Below are 12478 nucleotides of genomic sequence, written 5' to 3'. Positions count from 1 at the left end.
CTGTCCTGCCTTCTTCTTGGTGAAAGAGGCACTGAAAGAGGAAGAACCCCCAAGAAAACCACGCAGAGAAATGTGGCTGATTCCCGGCGAAAATGCAGTTTCCCTTGAGGGCGTCTGTAGTTCAAACGCATGGGTCACGTCGCTGTTCGTCCAGGCCCCTCCGGCCCCGGCACCAGCCTCACCTTCCTCTTAGGGCGTAAACCACACCACAGGGCAGGGGCTGTTTATCTCCGTTCATGTCACCCTGCTCCCCTCCAGAATCCCTCCGAGCTTCTGAAGCTCTTCCAGGCCACCTGCCAAGCTGGCTGCCGCCATGCCGCCGCCAGCTGGGCCCCTCTCTGCCCGCACAGCTGGCCGGACTCCACTGGGCTGGGAGCCAGCCTGGGGGGCAACCAGGAGCCCCCCACTAGCCCACGCCCACGCCACCGCCCTCCCCAGGGACTCAGGCTCCACCCCCTGCCCCTCCCGAGGGCAGAGCTCACTGGCTCCTGGAGGTGGGGAGGGGCCTTTGGGCGGCGCCTCACGCTCTGCTCCTTCTCGGTTCCCTCCTCCGTTCCCTCGCTTCCACGCGCCCTCCCCGCTCCCGGCTCCCCCTCCTTCCACATCGTGGCTGGAAAGATGGATCTTCCTGAAACAGCGATCCCGGCGCGTCGCTTCCTTGCTCTGTGGTCCTCAGCGGCTGCCCTGGATCCAGGACCAAGTCTGCACCGCTCCAGGCTGGGCGCCCCCCGAGGCCGATCCGGGGACAGGCTGAGCGCAGGCATCACCGGGGAGGTGACCCAGGAGACGCAGAGCAGGCAGCGGAGGCACCGTGGGGGAAGAGAAGGGAGCCGGCTCTGTGTCCGTGAGCTCGGGGGCTTGGTCCTCGAGGGCCCTCGGGAGGTGGCTGGGTCCCCTCAGAGCCGTCCCACCTGAAGGCTGAGCGGGTAGCGGTGCTCGTCCCCTGTGTACGGGGGATCGTCTGGGGTGTCGGGATGCTCTGAGTAGTGGACACCGTCTCGCTGCCAGAGAAAGCCCTGGGCAGAGTTCCGGGGCCTTGTAGAGGAAAGGCTAGGCCGGTCAGGAGACCGGAGAACCTCGTCTCTCTGCCTCAGCGTTGGAGACCCTCCACCCCTCTGCCCTCCGAAACACTCTCATTCCGAGTCTTCCTGACCCCCTTTGAAGGTCGCCAAGCTTTGATCAGGACGCTCCCCTTTCTAGGAAAGGCTCTTCACGCCTGGTGACTGACTGAGCCCTGTAAGATGCGGCTCCGTGTGCCTTTCCCCGTAAACCTGGGTGTCATCCCTCAGGCTGACTCATCAGCCTCCCTGGTGACCTCACGGCTCACACCACCCTACGGGCTGCCTCCTGGCTCCGCCACCGCGCCCCTCGTTCCTGCTGCGCCTGGTCCCCCAGCGCCTGAACTGCTCCAGTTACAGAGAAGCCTGTTCATCACCAGGTTCTCACCGCCGGAATGTAACTGCCTTGCACCACAGGGATCGATAACTCAGCTCCTACTGCGGAATTTATGACACGCGGATGTGGGCAGATGACAGTTTATACACACGTGTTCCTTTCAGATTTTTTAAAATCCCATTTTAAATGCATAAGGAGTTTAAAGAAAAGTGGTGAGAAACATTTATGTATTGAAAGGTACAACCACTCCTCTCCCCCACTGAACATTTTTGCAAATTTGGATTTCTGAATTCCAGGCTTTGAAGCAGATACACTTGCATGTCACCCGAGAAGGGCTGGCCAGTGGGACATGGTGCAATGTTTTCCAATAAAATGCAATTATTATGACTGCCACGCAGCAAACATGGGAATAATGCAGGCTCGAGGGGCCGCTGTTCCTTTTGCAGCGTCGGAAAGAATCTTTAGCGACAGTGGTCTGTGATGTCACACTGCCTTGTTCTCAACCCCAGTGCGTTAGAAACACTCAGCCATGCAGTGTGAAAAAGCACAGGCAACATTATAATTGCTCGTGTCCGAGGAGAAGCAGCAGTGTTCTCACGGTGGAACGCTGACCATGGCTGTGCTAACCGCCCCCATTCACACCTCTTCTCAACAAGAACGCGGAGGACGGACTGAAGTGGAAAACTAGAGCCACGGAAAGCGGCTACATAGTGATTTCCAGAAGACTGTTTCCAATAAAGCCTGCTCTTGTCAAGGCTGTTGATGGCCAAGGAGCCAAGGGCCAGTCAGGACCCCACGCCCGCCCCCCCAGACAGCCGCCCCGGCTGGCCCCGTCTACCTTACTTGGGGTCAGGTGAAGAGAGTGGCTACAGACAGAGTCAAGTCTGCCAGGGCTTGGAGGGTCTGCGAATTGACTCAAGTAAACCAGAAAGATGTGAACAGTTTCATCCCTCTTACACATACGCACTCGACCGCAAAACGGCAAACCTGCAGCACGGAAAACCTTTTAAACGCCACCTAGTCCTCAAATACGTATGTCACCCCGACAGCGCTCTGCGCTGCGATGCCCTTGGATGGTTACTCACCGCTAGATGGTCTAGAGCTGCCCAGGGACCCAAGGTGAGGAGGCCAGGTGGTTTCCAACCTGGGTTCTCAGAGATGCTCCAGGGACTGGGGTTGTGCAGGCGGACAGCTGTTTCCCCGCCCCCTGCACTCTTATCTGTTTTACCTGTTGGGCTTCAAAGTGTGATCTCCCTTGAAATCCCTGATCTATCCAACTCCTCTTACTTAAAATAAATTTTACTGAAGTATAGTTAATTTACAATGTTGTGTTACTTTCAAGTGTACAGCAAAGTGATGCAGATATATATATACTTATCTATTCTTTTTCACATTCTTTTCCATTATAGGTTATTACAAGATATTGACTATAGTTCCCTGTGCTATATACAGTAGTTTACCTATTTTATATATAGTAGTGTGTAAAAACTCCTCTTATTTTTTTTTATTTTTATTTTTTGGCGGTATGCGGGCCTCTCACTATTGGGGCCTCTCCCATTGCGGAGCACAGGCTCCGGACGTGCAGGCTCAGCGGCCATGGCTCATGGGCCCAGCCACTCCGCGGCATGTGGGATCCTCCTGGACCGGGGCATGAACCCATGTCCCCTGCATCAGCAGGCGGACTCTCAACCACTGCACCGCCAGGGAAGCCCCAAACTCCTCTTATTTTTAAAGAAAATAAAAGCAAGACAAAAGACGCGTGTGGCCTGATGAGGGTCGCCTCTGTCCTCCAGACGGCGGGCAGCACAGGTGTGTTACTTGGCTTCGGCTGCCGCAACAGAGCACCGCAAACAGGGCCAATTAAAACATAAGGAATGTATTAGCGCTCAGCCTGGAGGCGGAAGTCCGAGGTCACGGTGTCCGCAGACTGCTTCTCTCCGAGGAGGGTCTGCTCCAGGCCTCTCCGCCGGCTCCTGGTGCTTCCGAAGATCCTGCAGATCCTTGTAGAAGCATCAGCTGTCTCTGCCTCTATCTACAGCTGGCGTTCTCCCCGTGTGCAACTGTGTCCAAACTTCCTCTTTCTGTGAGGACCCCACGCGTAACGGATTAGGGTTTATAAGGACACCCCATCATGATGGACTGATGGATGACCTCAACTTGACCATCTGCTGACACCCGATTCCAAATAAGGTCACCTTCCCAAGTCCTGGGGGTGAGCACTTCCACACCTACACGGGGACACAATTCAGCTGCCCACAACCGCAGGCTGGAACACAGGTCTCCCGTCTCCCAGGGGATCTGTTTCCATTCCCCAGAGGACAACTTCCAAGAGGCTACAGGTTTGCAAGTTATTTCAAGATAAGAACTGACGATGACTGCAGTTTCACTTAAGATACTCTTCGGTTTCTCCAGATTCTCTCCTCTTGAAACGCCGAGATGCCCAGAGCCCCGCAGATCCCTGGGGCTGATGGGGAGCCGGGTGTGGGGCGGCACCCCACAGCCCGGAGGAATGAGCGGTGTGGTGGCACTCACGCCCTCTGCAGCGTCACCAGAGATGGTCGCGAAGCCAGCCGTGGAGGGGACCCTGGAGGAAGCTCCCGGTGACATGTAGGTGGAAGGACTGGGACAACGGCAAAAATCAGTGCCAGGATTTGGCCCCAGCTGTGCCCGGGAGGTGACGGCTGAGGGCAGGGGAGATCTCGGCGTTGGCAGCCGTGGCGCGGGCAGACCTCCCGCGTTTGCTGTAATGAGGTCACTTCCACCCTCTCTTGCTTCGTCTTCTCTGAGACTCACAGGTTGTTCTGAAAAACTGCCCGATGCGCTGACACTTATCTAAGCTGAGCGATGATGATACGGGACACCCGCGGCGCACGGGGCACTCGCTGAATCTGCTCGGGAATGAAGCTGGCTCGGATCCGACCCATTCACGGGGCCGCCTTCTCCAGGCTCCGCCTTTTGAAATCCCGGCAATTTTATCACATTTCCCCTCGCATCAGACCATTAACACAGGGGAAAATCTCGTCTGAAGTGAGCTGGGTTAGAAACAGACCCTGCAGTCGTTACTGTGAGGCTTGTGGCCCTCGTGAGGGAAGAAGGTGACGCTGGGAATATACAAAGGAAAGAAAGAAGAGATGGGGAAACTCTCTTCTAAAAAGGTGAACATGTCCCATGTTTTGTAGGGGCTTTAGGTGTAGGTTTCCTGGTGGTAACTGGACTCCTTCTCAACTGAGGACCCGGAGGGGCTGGCCGTGGGGAGTGAGGTTTGCTGACGGGCACCTCCGTCCTGTGCCCAGTTTTCCTTTCATGCATCTTCCTTAGTCCGCAGCTAGGATTCTCTGAGCAATAAATAGCTCTAATTATTTTTTTAAAAGAAAATGCAAATACATACGATGGTGCATGCGTGGTCCACACACAGTGGGAGCAGCCTCTAATCTTTACTCCATTCGATGCTCTGGTGCGCTGGGTACAACCAGTAAAGACAGACAGAACTCTGAGCAGGTCGTGCAAATATGCTTCTGTGAGGTGAGCAAGCAGACCCACACCCCAGAGAGTCGCAGGCAGAATAAAGGGGAAGAGATTCCTTATCAGTCCCAGAGATGGGGGGCTGCTGAGGTGAAGACAGGCGTGGTGTTCCGTGGGCTGAGTCTACTCACTGGCCAGGCTGCACACACACTGCATGTCAATAAACCCCATATGCACTTTGGTGACTCGTAGGTTGGTAGGTTGACTTATAATAAAAAAGATGACGCTGTAGGGCACTATGGGATTTATTTTAGGGAAGCGAGTTGCCTTCTGTTATTTTTTTCAATGGCACAGTGCAAATATGGCTGCCCCCAGGGAGGGGCTGGTGGCCGAGGGCGGATGAGGAGAAGAGATTTTTTTTTGGTCCCCAAAGATATATTTTTTTAATTCAAAAATAGTTGATTTTCAATGTTGTGTTGGTTTCAGGTGTACAGCAAAGTGATTCAGTTTTGTTCATATGTATATATACATATATATATATATATATACTTTTTCAGATTCTTTTCCATTATAGGTTATTGTAAAATTTTGAACATAGTTCCCTGTGCTGTACAGTAGATCCTCGTTGATTATCTATTTCATATCTAGTAGTGTGTATATGTTAATCTCAAACTCCTAATTTATCCCCCTCCCCTCCCGTAACCATTAGTTTGTTCTTTGTCTATGAGTCTGTTTCTATTTCATAGGTAAGTTCATCTGTGTCCCACCTTAGACTCCACACGTAAGGGACATCGTACGGTTTGCCTTTCCCTGTCTGCCTCCCTTCCCTTAGTATGAGCATCTCTAGGTCCGTCCAGAGGACCCTGCACTCGGCAAGCCCCCGCCTGCTCAGCGGCACAGGGCCACGAAGACCCCCAGGGGAGCTGAAACCAGGAAAGCGACCCTCAAAATCAACCAGGGGAAGCTGCACCTGCTCAGTGACCTTTAAACCTTCTTGCCAAACCATTAAAAACTCTCTTCCCATCAGTGATCAATATACAGGAAATGAAAAACAGTAACACTTTTCTAATACTTAATAAAATTACAGTTTTTTCAGGCATATCATTCTGGTTAACCCCAATTTTATTGTGCACTAAACCCAATACACCTGTGAAATACTCACTGAAATGACTGGGGATGGAGGATGTCAAAATAAAAGAGAACAAATACAACCCACTTTAAAAGCGAATAATAAGGTCTGGCACTGTGAACTGTAGAAGGCATGCGAAAGGGCTTTCCTCGAATTTCCTGATTTAGCAAATACCTCTATAGCACTCACTGTGTGCAAGGCGCTTCCTAAAGAATTTGTAGATATGAATCCATCTAATTCATTTGGGCTCCACAAGGACCCTGTGAGGGAGGCACCTTACAAACGTGCGGGATTCCTGGGCCTGCTTCCAGGGGCGCTCGCCTGACCTTGCACAGGGCCCTGGGCCTGGGAGCCCGCAGCCCAGGAGGTGCCACGCGGCCAGAGAGGGGCCTCCCTTGCCCCCCCAGGGCGGGTCGGGAACTAATGTCAGAGATGCGGGGGTGATGGCTCCGCAGACCGAGCCGGGCCAGCCCTGGTCACCGGCCAACGTGCTGACTCGGGGCGTCCAGTTAAATCCACCGAACACACAGCCCAGGGAAAGTGAGCTGCAATTGGTGGAATTAAGGAAAGTTTAGAAAGTACTTCTCACCACTCCTTCTCCTCCCTGCTGTCCCCAGAGCTGGCGGCTGGGGGGCCCATCCTGCCGCGCTTGTCTGTGCGGCTCAGGGCTGAGCCGGCGGCCACTTCCACGACACGCAGACACTGAGCTCAGCTCGGGAGCCAAGGGGACCTTAGTGAGTCTGATGAGGTCCCGGCCACACTTCCAGGACTGAAGACATGGAAACGCCTCCTTAAAGGACGGGTCCCAAGACGGCGAGGGGCAGGTTGGGACACGCCCAGCACACGGGCAGTCACATTATTTTCACCATTAACACTCCTTCTCATTGTCACTCCCAGGCGCTCACGCTACAGACACTCTATGTGCGTACCGCCCTCGGAGGATGTTCGCTGCAGCGCTGTCTGTAAAAACTGGAAATGACTCATTGCAAGAAAAAGTTGGAAGTAACTCAAATGTCCCTCAGCAACACACTGGTTAAAAAATAAACGACAAACCCATGGGTAAGAGGGAATATGTGCATGTTCTGAAAAGAGCAAAGTGGACCCACTTGTGCTGACAGAGAAAGCCATGATTTGTTAAGCGAAAAATCACGTCGGGAAACTGGATAAAGAATGTGATGCCATTTTTGTTAAAAAAAGGATAAGACAGGGTAATAAGCAAATAGGAAAAAAAGGCCAAAGGCATTTGCGTGAGGCTGTCAACAGCCACGATCCTAGGATACGAGCGGGCAGTGAGCAACCACATGCAGGGGGAACACTGCTTCTGGAGCACTTAATTCGACGACCTACCCGAGGGACCTTATAATCCACATCTTCCTCTGTTTGTAAAAGACATGACGGTGTTCGCTTCAGAGAGCAAAATCGATGTGTAGGAGAGACAAGTGCCCGAAGGGAAAATCAGGGGTGAAGGGGGGAAAAGACTTGGAGTTTAGAGCTCTGTTCACCGCGTAGGACTGTAGCTCATAACACAAGTTACAAATAACGGGAAACAACCTGCTGGTGTCTTAACTTGCGTGCCTTACTCAACGTGACCTTTCTTTACTCTCCTTAATTTATTTCAATGACAGAAATAATTAATGAAGAAGAATCTTCTTCCCCGCAGCCCCCGCTCCTCCCTCCCTCCCTTCCTTCCTCTTTCCTTCCTTCTTCTCTCCTCCTTCGCTTCTTTGTTTCTTTCTAAGATAGAGCCTCCTATGCCTGGTGGCCCCTGTCAATTCGAAAATGACAGCAAACAAGGAAATGGAAATAAACTCTGCGCTGAAGGACGCCCTCCCTGTGATGGACTCTGGGATCACGTGTGGCCCATGGGGTGGTGTAGACATTGCATTTGAGATTAACCAGAGTGAGCCCCGGCCTTGGCCGCAGCGGCTCGCCGGGCGCAGCCACCTGCTCGCGCCAGTCCCAACGCAGAGGCTGCCACGGCGGAGACAGACGGCAGGAGGCCTCGGCTTGGGGGCTGACACTGACCTGGGGCTGCTGGCAGGGGCTGGGTCGCCTGCTGGGTGCTGTGACCACCCACCGCAAGCCTTTCCTGAGACGGCCCCTCCTCTGCTCCGAGGGTGACAGCCCAGCTCTTCACCGCCCCGCCAGTGAGTGGTCTCTGCGCGAGCGCTTTCCTTGGCTGTGGGGAGGAAAGCCCACCCTCCGTGGATGTGGAGGCTGGAAGGGACCAGCCCAGCAGCTGGTCCACGACGGGGGCACCTCGACCAGAGGCTCTGACCGCAAGACATTTCTCTCCTCTGAGCTCCGCGCTGCTTCCCAGGGGATAGGCCACAGCCTAAGGCACTGGTTTAAACCTGGAACCAGATGCTGTAATCTAGGAATATTTTCCCTATATTTTGTTTACATGGAAGTTTAAGAGAAATCAACAAGAAAGAAAGTGAAAACACAAATAAACCTGTTCTGAGTCTTAAGAAGCAGCATATGGCAAGCAGGTAGATGTTTCAAAGCACCCCAAGGGTGTTATTCCTGTGCAAGGGACAGGAGCAGAAACAGCATTTCCTACAAAGCACGCTTCTTGGGACACCAGGTGATGATTCCGGAAGAAATAAACCTGAGTGTGAGCTTGTCACCCCTGGGTAGGGATTTGGATGGTGCCGCCTCGGAACATTATACTACAATCAAATGTAGCAAATTCTATAACCAGCAATTTCAAATTGTGCATTCCAAATTGATATATTCTACACAAATAAAAGGATCTGATTTTGGGCTTTGAAATCAGCCGCCTGCCTTCTGTTTGCCGTACAATGCCATCTGACTTCTTAAAAAGCTCAGTGCCTTTTTTCCCTCCTGCACCTGCTTAGCTGCAAAAGTGTCAGCATCTCCTCTCAGACGGTTCTGTGTGATGCGGGAGCTGCGATCACCTGACAGCAGCAGCAGGGGAAGCGAGGTGCCCACGGGCCCTGCAGCGCCAGAGGTCATGGGGCCCAATGGCCCCGGGGCCTCGGCACCGCCACGCTCCCCTGACCCACCTGGGAGCCCAAGGCCAGGGATGTTGAGAGCAGAAGCTGCAGGTACAGCAGCTATTCCTGACTGACAGGAGGGCCTGGATCCCTCCCCGGACCTAGCATTCCTCCTGTTTATGCAAAGATTCCTCAGGAGGAATTCGCATTTGAAGTCAGCATCACAGAGTGGGGAGTAGATTACTCACGTGATCAGACAGTATCGTGAAGTACCAGTCAGATCACCAGTCTGTGTGACCTCAGGAAAGTTGCTTGAGTTCTCTGACCCTCCATTCCCCCAACATGGGTTGTTCACAGCACTTCCTTCCTAGGGCTGTGAAGACTACCATGAAATACATGTCCAGTTGAGGCAGGAGATAGATAGGCCCCAGGCCGAGCAGCTGCAACGGGTCTCCTGCTGACACTTCGAGATAAGGTACCAGCGGGAGCATTGGGCCCTGATTAGGTCAAAGACAAAGTGACCGCAACTTCCTCATTCCTGTGGTCTCGGGGATTCCCCGCCTGACGCATGCGTGGAAGAGGCCCTTAGTCTAGGGGAGGGACCAAAGGAGGGAGGAGACGCCAGCCCATAATATGTCCTGCCGGCCTCCCAGACACCTTCGCACTGGAATCCATCTTGGCTGAGAGGTGCGCACACCCACCAGGAAGGACCCTGAGTCAGACCAGATATGGGCACGAGCGAGATGAGTGGCCAGAGACAACCTGGAAAGCTGGCCCCATGTAAGCAACCTAAGCCGCCCCTACTGCGTGCAGCTCACGCCGAGTACGTGTTCTCCCACACGTGCTTCACTTCTAATAAACGCTGTCTCTGTTTCACAATCTCGGTCTTTCTACTGAATTCCTTCTCCAAAGAAGACAAGGACCGAGGTCCTTCTTCCAGCCGTTCCACCGCCAGAGCCAGAGTACTCGGAACAGTGCCCGGCACAAAGGTGAGCTGCTGCCGCTAGGACCACTGTCCCCCGTTATCATCACCGGCACCTTTCCTTAAGAGATTATATGTTTTAGAGACCTCAGCCTTAGTCCAAATCCTTCTTTATCTCCTGTCTCCGTGAAAATTGATTTATTAACTATTTTAATCTGCAGTGTCTAGTACATGCTGGGTGCTCAGAAATATTTGTTAAATGCTGAATGAACGCGCAAGCGTGAGTGCCTGAAAATACAGTAAAAATAAAGATCACATTCTCGAAGGACAAGGTTGTGCACTTCAGCGACCTAGGGAGGCCTAAGCGACAGCTGTTTTGATGGGAAGTGATAGCTCTCGGGTCTCCCCACCGTTCTCCGGGGCGGGAACAGCCCTGCCGAGTGAACTGCAGGGGATGGACTGGAGCCATGGAGGCCTGGTGACACCGCAGACCCTGGGTCCACCTCACGCCAGAGGTGTGAGCACGTCTGCAGGGGTAATCGTGGAAATGGGACACTGACATTTCAATGTTAGTAAGGGAGCAGTTATTTGTGACTTTAGTAGCAGTATCACAAATCACTTGCTTCCAAAATAACATTTTTGAATGCTTTCTCTGCCCCTTTCCAAAAATGTAGAAAATATAAGGCAGTACTTATGATACCCTAGTAGGGGGTCACATCTGTCTCCTGCTGCCCCCGCTTCCAGAAATACTGCTTATTTTTATGGTTACACCTTTTTGCTTGTTTGAATTCCGGCAGAGTGCCTTTGAGTTCCAGAGAACCTTGCCTGCCTGAGCTAAAGTACAGAGCTGTTCGATGACTTCTATTCCGGAATGAAGTGTGAGCAAGGTATAACTATTTCCTCTCCTGTAGCTGTGATAGTTACATACAAGGATTTATGTTTGAAAATATTATCCCCCAAGGGTAAATCTTTGCCACGGGGGAGAGTTTCCGGGCCTGGAGTGGGTCGTGGAAATCTGCAACGTGTGCGTTCGTGAGGAAAGGTCGTATCTGACTTTAAAAGTCTTTCCTGTGTCACAGGCCCCGAGTCAATATGCGGTGGGTGGGATCCATTGAACTGATCCCACGTCCAGGGATCCCTGGTAGCTGTTTTGTAAATCAGCTTCTGGGGAGGAAGGCGGGCTTACAGAGATGCCTTCTCCTTCCCTTCCCCCTGAGTGGTGGCCACGCTGCTCTTTCTGGATTAGAAGCTGCCACTGGGGGGCAGTGAAAATGGAAAGGGGGCACCCCAACCCTGGCGGCAGTAGCATGGCCGCTACATGGGGAGTTCAGACCCAGACCGTCGTGCTGCTCCGAGGCCAGCGGGGCGCTGTCTGGGGGCCGCTACAGTGTGTCCGTAGGATTCCGGGAGAGCAGGCTCCATCCAGGTCCACAGAGCAGCCTCGCCAGGCGCGTGTTAGAAACGCACATTCTCGGCCATACCCCCGACCCACTGAGTCAGAGACTATGGTGGTCCAGCCCGGCTGCTGTGTTTCAACGAGTCCTGCAGGGAAATCGCATGCACGCTCAGGTGTGCGCACTTTCATTCGTCTCCTTTCAGTGAGGAAAGCTTTCGTTTTGTTTCATTTAAATATATGTGGAGGGGAGGGGCTGGGGTCGCCGGGGGAAGGTCCCCCCGACCCTCACTCCAGTGAAGCCTGCTCTGGGCTGCCGGCTGGGTCTGCCTGTCTTCTCTCAGCCGTGCCTCTACCTGCCTTCCTCTGTGGGTCACATGCAAGACACAGGTGGTTCTGGTTTTTCCTGATCTTTCTATGCAACCCACAGGGGAGGACTCAAATCTTTAGCATCAAGATGTCAAGGGAAGCCAAGATCCGCCCAGAAGGCTTTTACGGCATATGTTCGGCTGCCGAAGCGTCACACGAGGCTACATGTTCACGAGAGGAAGGTACGATTAGTCATTCAAGGCCAAATGTGCGGCTAAGGCTCCCCCTCTAGCTCATCTGAAAGTGTCCCCAGGCTTGCCAGAGAAGGTGGGTTGCTATGGTGATGTAGGAGCCGAGACAGAATTTGGAAAAGGATTATAAAATGTTCCAAGAGAAGAAAGGCTTCTTACTATTTAAAAACCCTCGGTCTGAGTATAGGCAGGTGTCTTTCGCTGCCTGTTTCCCATAACGTCGCTGTGTCCTCGTGACACAAATCAAAATTTCCTAGTTTTTAAGACAAAGCCGTATCTTATTTTACAACGTAACTCAGGACCCCAAAAGATCAAAACCACAGAAACAAAGATCTTTCTCCTAGCACATCCCTCACTGCGAGCTAACTCCTGACACAATTTCGCTGTCTGCACATGTATTTGAGAAACTGATTTAACGGATGCGATTTGCTGACTGCTGTTGCAGACGCCCAAGGTCTGGGCTGCTCTGGGCCTCATGCGTCGGAGAGGATAGTAGGATCGCAGTGTTTCCAAGGACTGTCACTCAATAAGCATGAAATTACGTTTAATCACAAATATAATGTAAATGAATGTAATCAGGTAATTAGAATGTGTAAGTGGCGTGATATTTGCAACACGGAGCAGTGCGCTTATAATGTTGTGTAAAATTATGTTAAA

This window comes from Globicephala melas, chromosome 18 (assembly GCF_963455315.2).
Source record: "Globicephala melas chromosome 18, mGloMel1.2, whole genome shotgun sequence".
NCBI lineage: Eukaryota > Metazoa > Chordata > Mammalia > Artiodactyla > Delphinidae > Globicephala > Globicephala melas.
The sequence above is the reverse complement of the archived record's forward strand: the minus strand, read 5'-3'. Positions refer to the sequence as shown.